The 15,623-nt window shown below is 36.9% G+C and overlaps 1 protein-coding gene and 1 pseudogene across 2 annotated transcripts in view; one reads left to right on the top strand and one right to left on the bottom strand.

Annotated features, from left to right (window-relative positions):
* The window catches only part of AP4S1 (adaptor related protein complex 4 subunit sigma 1), a 44,634-nt gene that overhangs the window by 23,438 nt on the left and 5,573 nt on the right, over window positions 1-15,623 (bottom strand). The gene's annotated exons all lie outside the window — the stretch shown is intronic.
* On the top strand, window positions 14,720-14,916 carry LOC107534416 (small nuclear ribonucleoprotein G pseudogene; annotated as a pseudogene).

Genomic DNA, 15,623 nt, shown 5'->3' with positions numbered 1-15,623 from the left:
TGAGTGATTAGCAATGTCAGTCATGGCTTAGAAAGCAGGGAGTGGCAACACATGCACTTTATGTCATCCCAGATGTCACTCCCTTCATTCTGTAGATGGGAAAACTGAAAATCTGAGTCGTGGAGTGACGTCCTGAATTCCGGTCTCTGACTCATAAAAATGTTGTCTTTATCACATTGCCTCTTTGCCTTACTCAGTGCATTGTGTTACTAAATGTTCATTTAAGCTGAATAAACATCAATGTCAGGTAGCTTTGGGAACGATCAAGTCAAGGTTCTCTTTTCTAATGCCACTGCACAACTAATTTGGGAAATACCAAACAATTCACTGCATGAAAATTGTAGGGTATGAAGTTTCTAGAAATGAAAGTGGCATTTCATGATGGCTAACATCCTTTCTAGGCACTCCAGAACTGTCACACACACACTTTCTCACTTTCACTCTAAGGTAGTATCAGACAAATACATTTTATTTGCTCCATAAAAGTGATTGAAATAAAATCCCCAAGTTGAAAAAGCAAATTTCCACCAAGAAAATGGATAGCAGTCATACAATATAACAGTCAAGAGCATGAACTGGATGGAGCTTGACTGGCTCTACTACTTACTAGCTTTCTGGTCCTCAGCCCGAGGAAAGTTACTTAATCTTTCTGTACTCAGCCCGAGGTAGAATGGGAAAAATAATAGTCCTTACCTTCTGGGTTGTGAGGATTAGAGGAGCAAGTATATGGAATGTTCTCGGAAACTGCACATTGGCCAATGTTAGTATGATAATATAGCGCCTTTTCCTCAGTGAAGCCTTTCCTGCTTGTGCCAATCCCCTTTCTAAACACAAAACGCTGACTACCCTTTCTTTGAACCCATCACTGTATCTTACAAAACCTGTCACCCCATATCAGCAATTTTCAACCAGTGTGCCAAAAGAGGTGCTGCAAGAATTTTTTTTTTTAAATATGTTTTTATTGATTTTAGAGAGATTGTCACATTAAAAAAATGACAACAGCCAACTCAACAGCAGCCATCTGGCGCGAATGAATAAAAATTATACCTATTTTTTGTTAGACCGGCAAAAATGTATTTTTTGGTGTGCCGCAGAATTTTAGCAATTAGTTTATGTGTGTCATGAGATGAAAAAGGTTGAAAATCATTGCCCTATATGACCATTATTTGATTACACACTGAGCTCCCCTACTAGACCAGTAATTTTCACTTCTTTATTGTGATGGTAAGAGAGATATTTTACACTGTTACCCTGTATACAGATACACATATATCCGAAACAAAAGTTCACAAAACAATGCTTACCTATACTATGCATATTGCACTCTAGTATTTTCTTTGACATTTCATTTGGTAAAAACTATAGTTGTGAGGGATTTGGGTTACAAAGATGTATGGATTTTTCAAAACTCAGGAAATGTACTTTAAAGATTCATGCATTTATTATATGTAAATTTTATAAAAAGAAACTAATACTCTAGTTAGTGATATAAATGTTGAAGTATTTGAGCAAAGTGTATTGATATCTACACTTTGAAATGCACTAAAAACTAAGATAAATTGATGGATAGAGAGATAGGTGGTTAGATATATGATAAAGTAAGTAGAGTAAAACATTAATAGAAGAATCTAGGTGGTGAGTATATGGGAATTCATTTTGAGATTCATATATATATATATATATATATATACACACACACACATTAGTGGTCCCTTAAATTGTTAAAAATTTTCTACAGTGTAATCTGGTAGAATGTGACAAAAAAATGATTCTACCTTTTAATTAAAGCGTTTCAGTCCTGGAAATCCATCCTAAGGTGCAGTTAAAAATCCTTATACATGAAAATGTTCACAGCAATATTATAGTAGTAAAAAAATGAAACTAGCTCAGATACTTCAAACTCAGAACTAAGTGTTAAATGAACACTAACTTGATGTGTTTTCACGATTAGATATTCAGACTATGCAGAATAGAAAAATGCTAGATTAAAAATAAGAAAAATGTAGATAAAATAATGTTAAGTCACAAAATCAGAGTACCAAGTTCTATACTCACATACACAACAACAATGTAGAAGGAACATCTAAATAGCTAAAGATTAAAAACAGACCAGAGAGAAATCATACAAAAACAATAAATAAAACAAGCGAAAAAGAAAAAAGAGACCAGACAGATGAGCCTTGAAAGCATTATGCTAAATGAAACAAGCCAGTCACAAGGACAACATAGTATATGATTCCATATATATGGACTGTCCAGAATAGGGAGATCGACAGAGACAGGAAAGAGCTTAAAGGTTGCCAGGGGACGGGGTATCAAAGGTGAGGCCTAAGAGGTGTGGGGTTATGGTTGTGGTTCAACAAATATGTGAGTATATAGAAGCCATTTGAACTGTAGACTTTGAATGGGTGAATTGTACGGTATGTGAATTATATCTTAATAAAGCTGTTTTTAAAAAGAGTCAGACAGATAGACCTGACAATTAGAAAGAGCTCCCAACGGCCAAGCTAGAATTATCTGAACAACAAATAACATACTGGATTATAACCCTTAACAGGAAGACAAACAACATAATTAAAAAATGGATCTGAAAATACATTTGGACAAAGAGGATACATGAATGGCTAATAAGCACATATAAAGATGTTCAATATCAGTAATGTTTAGAAAAATGCAAATTAAAACCACAGGAAGATACCAGCTCATACCCACTTGAATGGCTATCATCAAAAAGGCAGAAAGTAAGCGCTGGCTGGGATGTGGAACCCCCATATAGTGCTGGTGGGAATGTAAATGGTGCCGCTACTTTGGGAAACAATTTGGCAGTTTGTTAAAAAGTTAAACACAAATTTGTCATATTATCTAGTAATTCTAGAGATAAACCTGAGAATTGAAAACATATGTGCACAAAAAAGACTTGTTCATGAATGTTCATAGAAGCATACTTCCAAAGTGGAAACAAGCCAAGTGTCCGTCAGCTACTGAAGAGATAAACAAAATATGGTGTATCTACATACAATAGCAAACAATTCATCAATAAAAGGGGACAAAATACTGCTACATGCTACAAAAAATGGATAAATCTTGAAAACACCCTTAAATGAAAGAAACCAGTTGCACAATTCTACCTATTGTATAATTTCATTAATATGAAATATCCAGAAAAGGTAAATCTATAGGTAGAAACTATATTAGTGGTCACCTAAGGCCACGAGGAGATTTGGAGCAAAATGGGGATGGGATTTTGTTTTGGAATGATGTATATCTTTTAAGAGTAGATTGTGGTAATCTTTGTACAACTTTGTAAATTTACTAAAAATCATCATACATGTACATTATACAAAGTACAGGGCTACCATGAAATAATAAGCAGAAAAGGAAGGAATTATAACAAATACATTTTGCTTAAATCTAGGGGCAATTTTTATTCTCAACCTTTACTTTATTTCCCAAGTTTTAAGAGATGTGTTACTTTTTATGCCACACAAAGTTTGTTTAAAAGTTGAGCTGCATTATATAATTTTGCAAAATTATCCAACTGAAAAATGTTTATTCTGAATTATGAAGCCATTGTTTCATTTATTGTGGAATTTCTAAATGCCATATTTCTTTAAAATATGTACTGTTTTCCAAAATGGATGTGCTGAGGGCATCTAATTAGTATGGCCTAAACACAGGAACTGTGGAAGCAGCAGCTAAGTTCTATTTGCCACACCATATCAATTCATTCCATAGGCCTCAAGCTAATGAAGCTGTTTCTGAATTTCTCCATACTTAAATGAGAGGAAACCACACTGATAAGTGGCAAATTTTCATTTAATTTGGAGCCCATTCCTCAGAGTTTGTAATATGTTATATATTCTATTAGATTCTAAAACAGTTTGTTTCTTTGCTTCAGGATTTATTGGAATTCTACAATGATCCAGTCTGTTCATCTGTCCACTGGGAATGACAGCTGCTTCAGACTCACTGTGAGGACTGAATGACATAAAGGGAATGTAAAGCACTTGACAGGGTTCCCCATTTCCTCTTCACCTTCCTAACAGATCCTTCCCCATTGCAGTCCTATTGAAATTTGACTTCAAGAAACCTGTCACCCATTGTTCCTTTCTTTTTTTTAATTTTTATTTTATTTATTTTATTTTTATTTAAAATATTACAGATGTTCCTTTTTCTCCCCAGTGACCCATTCCACCCTGTCCCACGCCCTCCCCAGTCCCTCTCCCCACCATTGTCCATGTCCTTGGGTTGTGCATATACACATATAAATTCTTTGGTTACTCTCTCCCCCTCCACCCACCCGCCCTCCTCCATCCCTCTAACATTCCTCAGTCAGTCTGATCTATGCTTCCATGTCATTGAATCTATTCTGCTCATCAGTTTATTAAGTTCTTTAGGTTCCACGTATAAGCGAGATCATGTGATATTTGTCTTTCGCTGCCTGGCTTATTTCGCTCAGCATAATATTCTCCAGGTCCATCCATACTGTCCAAAGGGTACGAGATCCTTCTTCTTTACAGCTGCGTAGTATTCCATGGTGTGAATGTCCCACAGCTTTTTATCCATCAGCTACTGATGGGCACTTGGGCTGTTTCCAGATCTTAGCTATTGTAAACTGTGCTGCTATGAACATCAGGGTGCATATATTCTTTCTGATGAATGTTTCAGGATTCTTAGGATATATTCCTAGAAGTGGGATCACTGGGTCAAAAGGCAGCTCCATTTTTAATTTTTTGAGGAACCTCCGTACTGTTTTCCATAGTGGCTGCCCCAGTCTGCATTCCCACCAGCAGTGCACTAGGTTCCCCTTTCTCCACACCCTCGCCAGCACATGTCATTTGTTGACTTGTTGATGGCAGCCATTCTGACAGGTGTGAAGTGATACCTCATTGTGGTTTTAATTTGCATCTCTCTGATGATTAGTGACATTGAGCATTTTTTCATATGTCTCTTGGCCATCTGTATGTCCTCTTGGAGAAGTGTCTATTTAGGTCCTTTGCCCATTTATTAATTGGGTTGCTTGTCTTCCTCTTGCTGAGTGCTATGAGTTCCTTGTACGCTTTGGAAATTAGCCCCTTATCAGATTCATCCTTGGCAAATACGTTTTTCCAGACTGTGGGGTCCCTTTGTATTTTGAGGCTGTTTTCTTTTGCTGTGCAGAAGCTTTTTAGTTTGATGCAGTCCCATATGTTTATTTTTTCTTTTGTTTCTCTTGCCCTAGGAGATCTATCAGTGAAAAGTCCACTATGTGGGATGTCTGTGACTTTACTGCCTATGTTTTCTTCCAGGATTTTTATGGTTTCACGACTTACAATTAAGTTTTTTATCCTTTTTGAGTTTATTTTTGTGTATGGTGAAAGTAGCTGTTGGTATTTTAATAGGAATTGCATTGAATTTATAAATTGCTTTGGGTAGTATGGACATTTTAATGATATTAATTCTTCCAATCCATGAGCATGGTATATTCTTCCACTTGTTTAAATCTTCCTCTATTTCTTTTTTCAGCGTCACGTAGTTTTCCGAGTACAGGTCTTTTACATCCTTAGTTAAGTTTACTCCTATATATCTTATTTTTCTAGTTGCAATGGTGAATGGTATTATTTTTTTAGTTTCTCTCTCTGAAAGTTTACTGTTGGTGTATAAGAATGCCATTGATTTCCAGATGTTGATTTTGTATCCAGCTACCTTACCAAATTTGTTTATCAAATCTAGTAGTACTCTGATGGAGTCTTTAAGGTTTTCTATGTACAATATCATATCATCTGCAAATAATGATAGTTTTACTTCCTCTTTTCCAATTTGGATACCTTTTATGTTTTCTTCCTGTCTGATGGCTATGGCGAGGACTTCCAGTACTACGTTGAATAAGAGTGGTGAAAGTGGACATCCCTGTCATGTTCCTGTTTTTAATGGAAATGGTTTTAGTTTTTGCCCATTGAGTATGATGTTGGCTGTAGGTCTGTCATATATGGCCTTTATTATGTTGAGGTATGATCCTTCTCTTCCCATTTTGCTGAGAGTTTTTATCACAAATGGGTGCTGGATTTTGTCGAATGCTTTTTCTGCGTCTATTGATGTGATCATATGATTTTTGTCCTTCATTTTGTTTATGTGATGTATCACATTTATTGATTTGAGGATGCTGTACCAGCCTTGCAACCCCGGAATAAATCGCACTTGGTCGTGGTGTGTGATCTTTTTAATGTATTGCTGGATCCAGTTTGCTAGTGTTTTAGTAAGAATTTTAGCATCTATGTTCATCAGAGATATTAGCCTGTAATTCTTTTTCTTTAGTGTCTTTATCTGGTTTTGGGATTAGGATGATGCTGGCCTCATAAAAAGAGTTTGGGAATTTTCCCTCCTCTTGAATTTTCTGGAATAGTTTGAGGAGAATAGGTGTTAATTCTTCTTTGAATGTTTGGTAAAACTCGCCTGTAAATCCACCTGGTCCAGGACTTTTGTTTGCTGGGAGTTTTTTGATTACTACTTCAATTTCATTAGTTGTTATCAGCCTATTCAGGTGTTCTGCTTCTTCTTGATTCAGCTTTGGAAGGTTGTATGCTTCTAGGAATTTGTCCATTTCCTCCATGTTGTCCAATTTGTTGGCATATAGTTGCTCATAATATGTTCTTAAATCCTTTGTATTTCTGTTGGGTCAGCTGTTATATCGCCTTTTTCATTTCTGATTTTATTTGGTTCCTCTCTCTTTGTTTCTTATTGAGTCTGGCTAAAGGTGCATCAATCTTATTTACCTTTTCAAAGAACCTGCTCTTGGTTTCACTGATTTTTTTGTATTATTTTTTTAGTTTCTATGTCATTAATTTCTGCTCTGATCTTTATTATTTCCTTCCTTCTACTTCCTCGGGGCTTTTCTTGCTGTTCTCGTTCTAGTTCTTTTTTTCCTTTTTTTTTTAAAAAATATATCTTTATTGATTTCAGTGAGATGAAAGGAGAGGGAGAGAGAGAGAGAAACATCAATGATGAGAGAGTCATTGATCAGCTGCCTCCTGCATGCACCCGACTAGGAATCGAGCCCACAACCCGGGCATGTGCCCCGACCGGGAATTGAACCCCTATTGCCTGGATCCCAGGTCGATGCTCAACGGCTGAGCCACACCCGGCCAGGTTTGTTCTAGTTCTTTTAGCTGTTGTGTTAGATGGTTCATTAGATCTTTTTCTTGTTTCTCAAGACAGGCCTGTAATGCTATGAATTTTCCTCTCAGGACTGCTTTCGCTGTGTCCCATAGATTTTTGGTTGTTGTCTGTTCATTTTCGTTACTTTACATGAAGTGTTTGATTTCTTCTTTGATCTCATTGGTAACCGATTCATTGTTTAATAACATGCTATTTAGCCTCCATGTGTTTGAATATTTTTGAGTTTTTTTATAGTGGTTGATTTCTAGTCTCATGGCATTGTGATCCGAGAAGATGCTTGATATGATTTCAATCTTCTTATATTTGTAGAGACTTGCCTTATGCCCTAACATGTGGTCTATTTTTGAGAATGTTCCATGTGCACTTGAGAAAAATGTGTATTCTGCTGCTTTGGAGTGAAATGTTCTCTAAATGTTAATTAAATCCATTAGGTCTAGTGAGTCATTTAAGGTCTGTTTCCCTGTTGATTTTCTGTCTTGATGATCTGTCCAATGCTGACAGTGGGGTGTTAAAGTCCCCCACTATGATTGTGTTGCTGTCAATCTCCCCTTAAAGTCCACCAAGAAGTTTTTTATATATTTAGGTGCTCCTATATTGGGTGCCTAAATGTTTATAAGGATTATTTCCTCCTGTTGGATTGATCTCTTTAGTATTAAGTAGTGACCATCTTTGTCTCTTGTTATGGTCTTTATTTTGACGTCTATTTTGTCAGAAATAAGAATTGCTACTCCAGCTTTTTTCCCTTTCCATTTGCATGGAATATTTTATTCCATTCCTCCACTTTTAGCCTGTGTGAGTCTTTTGCTCTCAGGTAGGTATCTTGTAGACAGCATATATTTGGGTCCTGTTTTCTTATCCATTCAGCTACTCTGTCTTTTGATTGGACCATTTATTCTGTTTACATTTAAGGTTACTATTGATATAAACTTATTTAATGCCATTTTTTCCCTTTATGCTGATGTACCTTTCTCTCACTATTCCTTCTTTCTCTTAAAGAAGCCCTTTTAGCATTTCTTGCAATGCTGGTTTGGTGATACTGAACTCCTTTAGCTTTTTTTTGTCTGGGAAGCTCTTTATTTCACCTTCAATTTTAAATGATCACCTTGCTGGATAAAGCAATCTTGGTTGCATGTTCTTGCTTTTCATTACTTGGAGAACTTCATGCCACTCCCTTCTGGCCTGAAGAGTTTCTGTTGAGAGATCTTCTGCCTTTCTTTTCATCTAGTCTCCTGCCCCTTGTTCCCTCATTTGTCTCTCTAAACCTCTCCTTTGTGATTCAGTATACATTTCAATAGCTTCAGCTGAGACTTTTACTTTTGTTAAATTTCTGGGTCACTCAAGGAATACTTCAACAACATTTCTGCCCTGGCCAGGTAGCACCATGGTTAGAACATCTTCCCAATACAGCAAGGTTGAGGGTTTAATCTCTGGTCAGGGCACATATAAGAATCAACCAATGAATACATAAATAAATAGAATAACAAATCACTGTTTCTCCATATAAAATTAAATTAAAATAAAAAATAAAATAAAATAAAACAAAACAGTACAGCTCTGGCTGGTGTGGCTTGGTTGGGGCATCATCTCATACACCAAAAGGTGGAGGGTTCCATTCCTGGTCAGGGCACATACCCAGGTTGCTGGTTCGATCCCAGGTCTGGGCATGTGCGGGAGACAACTGATCTGTTTCTTTCTCTCTCAAATAAAAAAAAAAAAGTGCTTTGTTTAATTAAAAGAAAAAAGAAATACTTCAACAACATTTGATTCATTTGGCATTAAACAAATTTACACGTATGGTGCTTTTTTAAATTCAAATAGTTTTTAAATAGCTAAAACACTTTATTTTTTAATAATATTTAAAAATATATGTTTTTATTGATTTCAGAGAGAGGAAATGAGAGAGAAACAGAAATGAGAGTCATTGATTGGCTGCCTCCTGCACGCTCTCTACTGGGGATCGAGCCTGCAACCTGGGCATGTGCCCTGACTAGGAATCAAACTGTGACCTCCTATATCACAGGTCAATGCTCAACCACTGAGCCATGCAGGGCCAGGCTGCTAAAACACTTAAAATGTTAAATTCCAATCAAATCCTGAAGCTATCAGTTATGCAGAAAAATTAGGAAAACACTTTGAGAATAAACCTTACTAGCCTGGTCTACCATTTTTCTAACAGTGTATCTGAAAAATTTCTAAAGCTTCATCTATCTCTTGGATCTTGACCTAAAGCCATTTTGGTTAATTTATTAAAAAGTCTCATTAAATTCTGGTCCAAAACACAATATAAGTCCAAATAAGTATGGTTATTTGTAACTTTAAAACATAAAAAAATAAAGCAAGAGATAAGCTGGAAGTTTTACTGAAAAGGGTAGATACTGTATTTTTGGAGATGTTGAAGTCAACAGACTTTCTATCCTAAATTAGGGTGGGTCAATGGAAGAATCTGTAAGGTGTTTACAGTAATATGATTAAGGCAGGGGGAAAATATGTCAAAAACTGAGGATGAGGAACTTATATACTATAAATAGACCATTACATTGTCTATTTGAAAGTACTTGTTTTATTTTTATTCATTAGTCATTTGTGTGTGTGTGCAGTGGGGGATGGAAGGGTTGAGAACAGGCTTTCCACCAGTCATTTGCCAGAGAGCTATAGATGATCAGATCTGTTGGCGGTGAGATACAAACTGCTAACGGCTGACGTTCACATGAGCCTGTTGCTGTTGTTATCTCACCTTCCATTCTTCTGAGGATAGAGAACCTACTTTTTGACAAGTAACTGCACACAACCTTCTCAACACAGGTGATACCATGTATCTTTCAAAATCAAAATCAAAATTTTCTTCTAAAATTATCTTATTTATTTATTTATTTATTTATTTTGTAACCCTCACCCGAGGACTTACAGAGAGAGGAAGAGAAGGAGAGAGGGAGGGAGGGAAGGAGGGAGAGAGGGAGAGGGAGAGAGAGAGAGAGAGAGAGAGAAACATTGATAAGTTGCCTTCCGTACACACCTGGACGGGATCGAACCCAAAACGCAGGTATGTGCCCTGACCAGGAATCTAAACGGCAACCTTTCAACGTGCGGATGACGCTCCAACCAACTGAGCCACTCTGGCCGGGCTCTTTTATTTGGTTGTAGTAACAGGTAATTTATTTTGACATTTAAAATAGGGAACGAAATTTTTACTTTGACACAACGTCGGCCTGGGTTAGAAATAGAGGAGAAACAGCCCTGTGTGGGTAATCTTATTCTAAATTGTTTGGTTAAAATTAGCCACACAACTTAAATATTTATGCTTAATGACTAAAAGCCTTCACTGAATTTTTGGATTAAAATGATACCCAATATTTTAGAAGCAACGGGGACTAGAGATTTAGAATATCCTGGCTGGGGTCCTCCAGGATTTATACTGTGATGTTACAATGCATCAGTAAGGAGGAACTCCAGAGAGAACTAGGGTTGCTATGTAATACTTCCCATTCCTATAAAATGGGGAACGAAGTTTCACCCTCACATTAGAAATGTACTTCAAACCAGAGGTTCTGGATTCTGATAAGTTTAACTTCTGCATTTCTTAACTTAGATTCTGTTAATTCTTGTTGGACATCTGATTTCCCATAAAACTTGTGAAAGGCATACAAAGATAGATTCTTATACACTTTTTCCCTCTTCTGAAGAGTAGCCAGTGGTCTAGTAGCATTGCATTAGGATTCAAATGACAGGCTTGTAAGTGCTCTTATAGAGTTGAGTACAATGTTACAGATTTTAAATTCAAATCAAACTAAAGGAATTTAGAATTAAAATTTGATATGCTGATGGCTCCTATAGGTCAAACAAAGAAGAAACAAACTTCATCAGGGTGCAGAGGAATCTCACTTTACACAAAATATATCTCTGAGAAACTGACTATAAATTGAAGTGCAACACTGAAATTACGGAAAATGTTTCTATAAAACAACCATTCCATAACTTCTCTGCAATTAATTTGTTTCAACATTATAAAGTATTTACCCTAATGTTCACATTACCTAGGGTAAAAATTATTTACCATGTGTTTTTTTCTCCCCCTAAAAAACATAAAAGAAAATAATATTATGAAACTAGAGCTATGCATTACAGGTATTATTTAAGATCTTCCCAATTAAAGTATGTCCTGAGTTAAAAATGAAGCACTGTTAAAAGCTATATGAATGCTTGATCGGCATGGCTCAGCTGTTGAGCATCGACCTATGATTCAGGAGACCGTGGTTCGATTCCTGGTCAGGGCACATGCCCAGGTTCTGGGCTCGATCCCCAGTAGGGGCAGAAGGCAGCCAATCAGTGACTTTCATCACTGATATTTCTGTCTCTCCCCCTTCATTCCTCTCTCTCTGAAATCAATAAAGACATCAAATAAATAAATAAATAAATAAATAAAAGCTATATTAATCACCTAGAAAATTATGGCTCCAATAACAAATTCTCTTTGCAGATCATCACTCTAAAGGAAGCAATGAAACATAAAAATTATTGTATTAGACCTCAATTTGGGAATCAGTTTACTAACCCAACTATATCTCTCTTTTTTTGTTAGTGCCACTGCCACAACTAACTCTAATTCAAGTAGTAATAAATGCTCCTGATGTCTGAAGGTGGCTGTGAAAGACCTCAGTGCTATAACCTGCTCTGCTCTGCACTGTGGAATAATCCAGTGCTATGACCTGCAAGGCATTATTCACTTTGTGATAAAATGTGCTAATATGACCCAAGAAACTAACTCATAGAGATAAGAACAGGAGAAAACACTTACACGATGCTTACTAAATAGCCAGGCGCTGTTTTGAACACTTTACCTATATTCATTTAATTCTTATAATAGGTCTACTAATAGCTCTACTAGTTAGAGACTTTCGTTTTTGTGTTTTTAAAAATATATATCTTTATTAATTTCAGAGAGAGGGAGAGAGAGAGAGAGAGAGAAACATCAATGATCAGAGTCACTGATCGGCTGTCTCCTGCATGTGGCCGGCATCTAGGGCTTGTGCCCTGACCCAAAATTGAACCTCGATCTCCTGGATCCTAGGTCGATGATCCAGGGCTGAGCCATGCCCAGCCAGGCGAGACTGTTTTTATCTCCACTTAACAGATGTGCAACTTAGTCACTTCCAAAGGTCACCGGTAAAATGGTGGAGGAAGGATTCAGTTCCTGCCGGCCTGACTCTAGCCTTGGTGCTCTCACCACTGGCCCTTTATCTCCAGGTTTGCTGCCAGACTCCAGCAGTTCAGAGATGGCTGTAATAACGTGGGCGCGCAATTTCACTGCCCACTCACCACTGTAAACCTAGCTCTGACCCTCTATACAAAAGGGTTTCCTGGCTAATACATATTTTGTCAGTTTCAATCCTGACCCTGGAGCATATGACAAATGGCACAATTCTAAAAGATCATTTACTTTTAGTTGATCTCAATATGGGGCCTATAATGCTTCAGAAGTGCCTCAATCAGCTAATGTTAAAAGTTAGGACAGTAAAGCCCATACTACTACATTTACCACAGCGTGTTTAACATTTGTGATTGGACCTAAACTTCCAAAATTCTTATGTCTGATTTGCTCTTTAGTGAGTTCGGCTAATCTCCCTTTCTAGTTCCAATAAATAAAACATACCTGGCAAATGTGTCCAAGGCAAGTTTTCAGACGGGTATCTGAATTTAGTATCATTCTTGTTCAGATCAGATGTCAGTGTAAACGCAGAGCCTTTCAGGTGGCCTGCTTGGCAGCCCTTTGCTAGGAGTCTTTTTGCTTTTCTCAGTTTCACAATAAAGTGTAGCAACAAGTTACAGCTCCCATTGAAATTGTAAATGGGAGATTCAAGAGCCTCCCCGACAGTTGCCCAGAGGATATTCATACTTAAATTTACACTCATTTATATCTCACAATCTTTGAATAACAAAAATGTCACAATTACTTTAGTAGTGGTCAAATAAAAATATTTCAGCTACAGGGCTATAATAAGTAACTTTAGGTTCAATAGCAGGCTATTTAAACTCTAAAATGCCAAGAGTGTAGAGAGAGGTAGCAGAGTAGTTTCATGATCTCCCAAAATTCCGTCGCAAAAACGGTGAGAATAGCTAACACAGAAAAAAAAAATTCTACAGGCAACATCTTTACCCAAAAAACTAGGTGACAAACACCCCCTGGAAAACTAGAACAGAGATTTTAAACCAGTGTGCCATAAGAAGTCTTAAAACATGCAAAACCTGACTATTTAGTCAGGGGGGCACTGACCTCTTTTCCCTTTGACTGTCAAATAAGAAAATGACAACAGCCAACACAACAACAATGTAGTGTGAATGAATCAAAATTATACCTACTTTTTTTGTCAGATCAACAAAAAAAATGATATATTTTTTGGCGTGCCTCAGAATTTTACTATTTAGTTTATTTGTGCCATGAGATGAAAAAGGGTGAAAGTCACTGCCCTAGAACACTAATGGGTAGGATCAAACTACCCTCAGCAACAAGAAGGGGGTGACCACAGCTGTGCCGACAGAGCCAAGTTTAGAAAACGTGGAATCGTAAGGGTCAAAAGAGCCAAGGAGCCCAGAAATCACCAAGTCATCATCCGAAGAAAGCCCTCCATCCTTGAAGTGAGAACCCCGTGAGTGAATCTAAGAACCACAGTGGGAACAGAGAGGAGGCCTGGCTGGGTCCCTTTTGCCAATGAGTGCAAGGAAAGGTCCAGTTTCCAACCTCGAAGGCCTGGAAACGCCCAGGGGAACTTCTTTTACAGAAGGACAGACCCCACGTGGAGAGAAAATGTTGAGGGCAGAACACAATGTATGTGTTGAAAGACAGTGAAGGCTGATGATGGCTGGATCAGGGTGATCAAGTTTCATACATTACTAAAATGGAGACAACTAGGCATTATGAGCCGCTTGGTGTGATACATTAGAAAGTACACTGCATCCCCAATAGAGAAGTATTTTTGCCATAAAACTTAAAAGTAGAATCAATGCTAGCCTCTACACCTGACTTCTAGTTTATATAGAAAATATGGAGCGGAAAGGGATATGCTAAATAATACCAGAAAAATGCAATCAGCCAAACGTGGGAAATTCTACAGGATAAATTAACTTTGTCTCATCAACAAATGAATAGCGTGATGCTGGGGAGTGAGGAGATGGAAAATCAAAAAAGAACTAAAAACATATCAGCTAAATGAAATACGTGGATTTTTAAAAATTTTTTTTATTCTGATTTGAAACCACCAACTCTTTAAAAACACAATCTTTTAGATAATCGAAGGAAACTGACTCTGGACAAGGCATTAGACTGTATAAAGGAATTACTATTAATTTTATAGATGTGATAGTGGTATCGTGGGATGTTTAAAAAAAAAGAAAGGTACTAATCTGTTGAAGATACTTAGAGAAGCATGTGCCAATATAATAATATGTCTAGGATTTACTTTGAAACATTCCTGGGGCCTGCCGAGGGCAAGGCTGTGACTTGTTTCAAGGTATCTTTGAGCTTGTTGAGTAGATGCTAGGAGTACAGCTCCCCCTCCTGAGTTGAAAACTTATGGACAAGAAGTTATCATTGAAATTAAGTGGTGGCAGACATGTCCAAGGAATACTGCGGGGATTTGAACCCTTTCTGAATCTTATGTTAGATAAATGTGTGATGATGGCAAATAGCACGCAACAGAACATTCCAACAATACTGGAATGGAGGTAATAGGAAGAAATAGTATCATCATGTTAGAAGCCTTGGAATAAGTATAAACACGCTGTGTTCACCGGAGAAATCAATTGCTTCCACACATCCCCTCTCCAAAGGGTCCATTGTACTATGATGTAAAAATGGACCCATTACATTTTCATATCAAACTTTTTGTTAAATACTCTTTTGTATCAGTTGAAAAAATCCTCACACAGAAAGTGGGATAGCTGAAATAAGAATGGCAAAATCTTGATAATATTTGATAATGTAGATGTTTTTGTTTTTGCATCACTGAAAAATTTCAAAATAAAAAGTTTAAAAAAGGTCGATGGACAATTTAAAATATTGAATCACTACATTGAAACCTATAAAACAAGCAGCAAAGGGCAATAAGTTATTTTAAAATGCTCTTAAAAATTCTTCAATCTTTTTTGTGTGTGGGGTAATTGTCATGTACTTTAGGTTAGTTTGCTAAAAGAAAGACAAAACTAAAGGTTACTATCATTTAAAGATATGTTGTTATAAAAAATAAGTTTTTGTGAATTTTGTGCTGAATTGAAAACATTCTCCAAAGAGAAAACTGTCTGGAACACAGATTTCTCAGGCAAGGTGAATGTGTCTGGAATCATTATTTTGAACACTCTCCCCTGTTGCTCCAACAGAGACAAACCACATTTCCAAGATTGTTAAATTATTACCTAGGAAAGTTTTGACCATTTCCCATTGTCACATTTTCCAGTCATTTGATTCTCATGTTTATAGA

The sequence above is a fragment of the Miniopterus natalensis genome, chromosome 1, assembly GCF_054644295.1.
Source record: "Miniopterus natalensis isolate mMinNat1 chromosome 1, mMinNat1.hap1, whole genome shotgun sequence".
NCBI classification, from domain to species: Eukaryota; Metazoa; Chordata; class Mammalia; order Chiroptera; family Miniopteridae; genus Miniopterus; species Miniopterus natalensis.
Note: the sequence above shows the minus strand (reverse complement) of the source record. Positions and strands in the feature narration are given on the sequence as shown.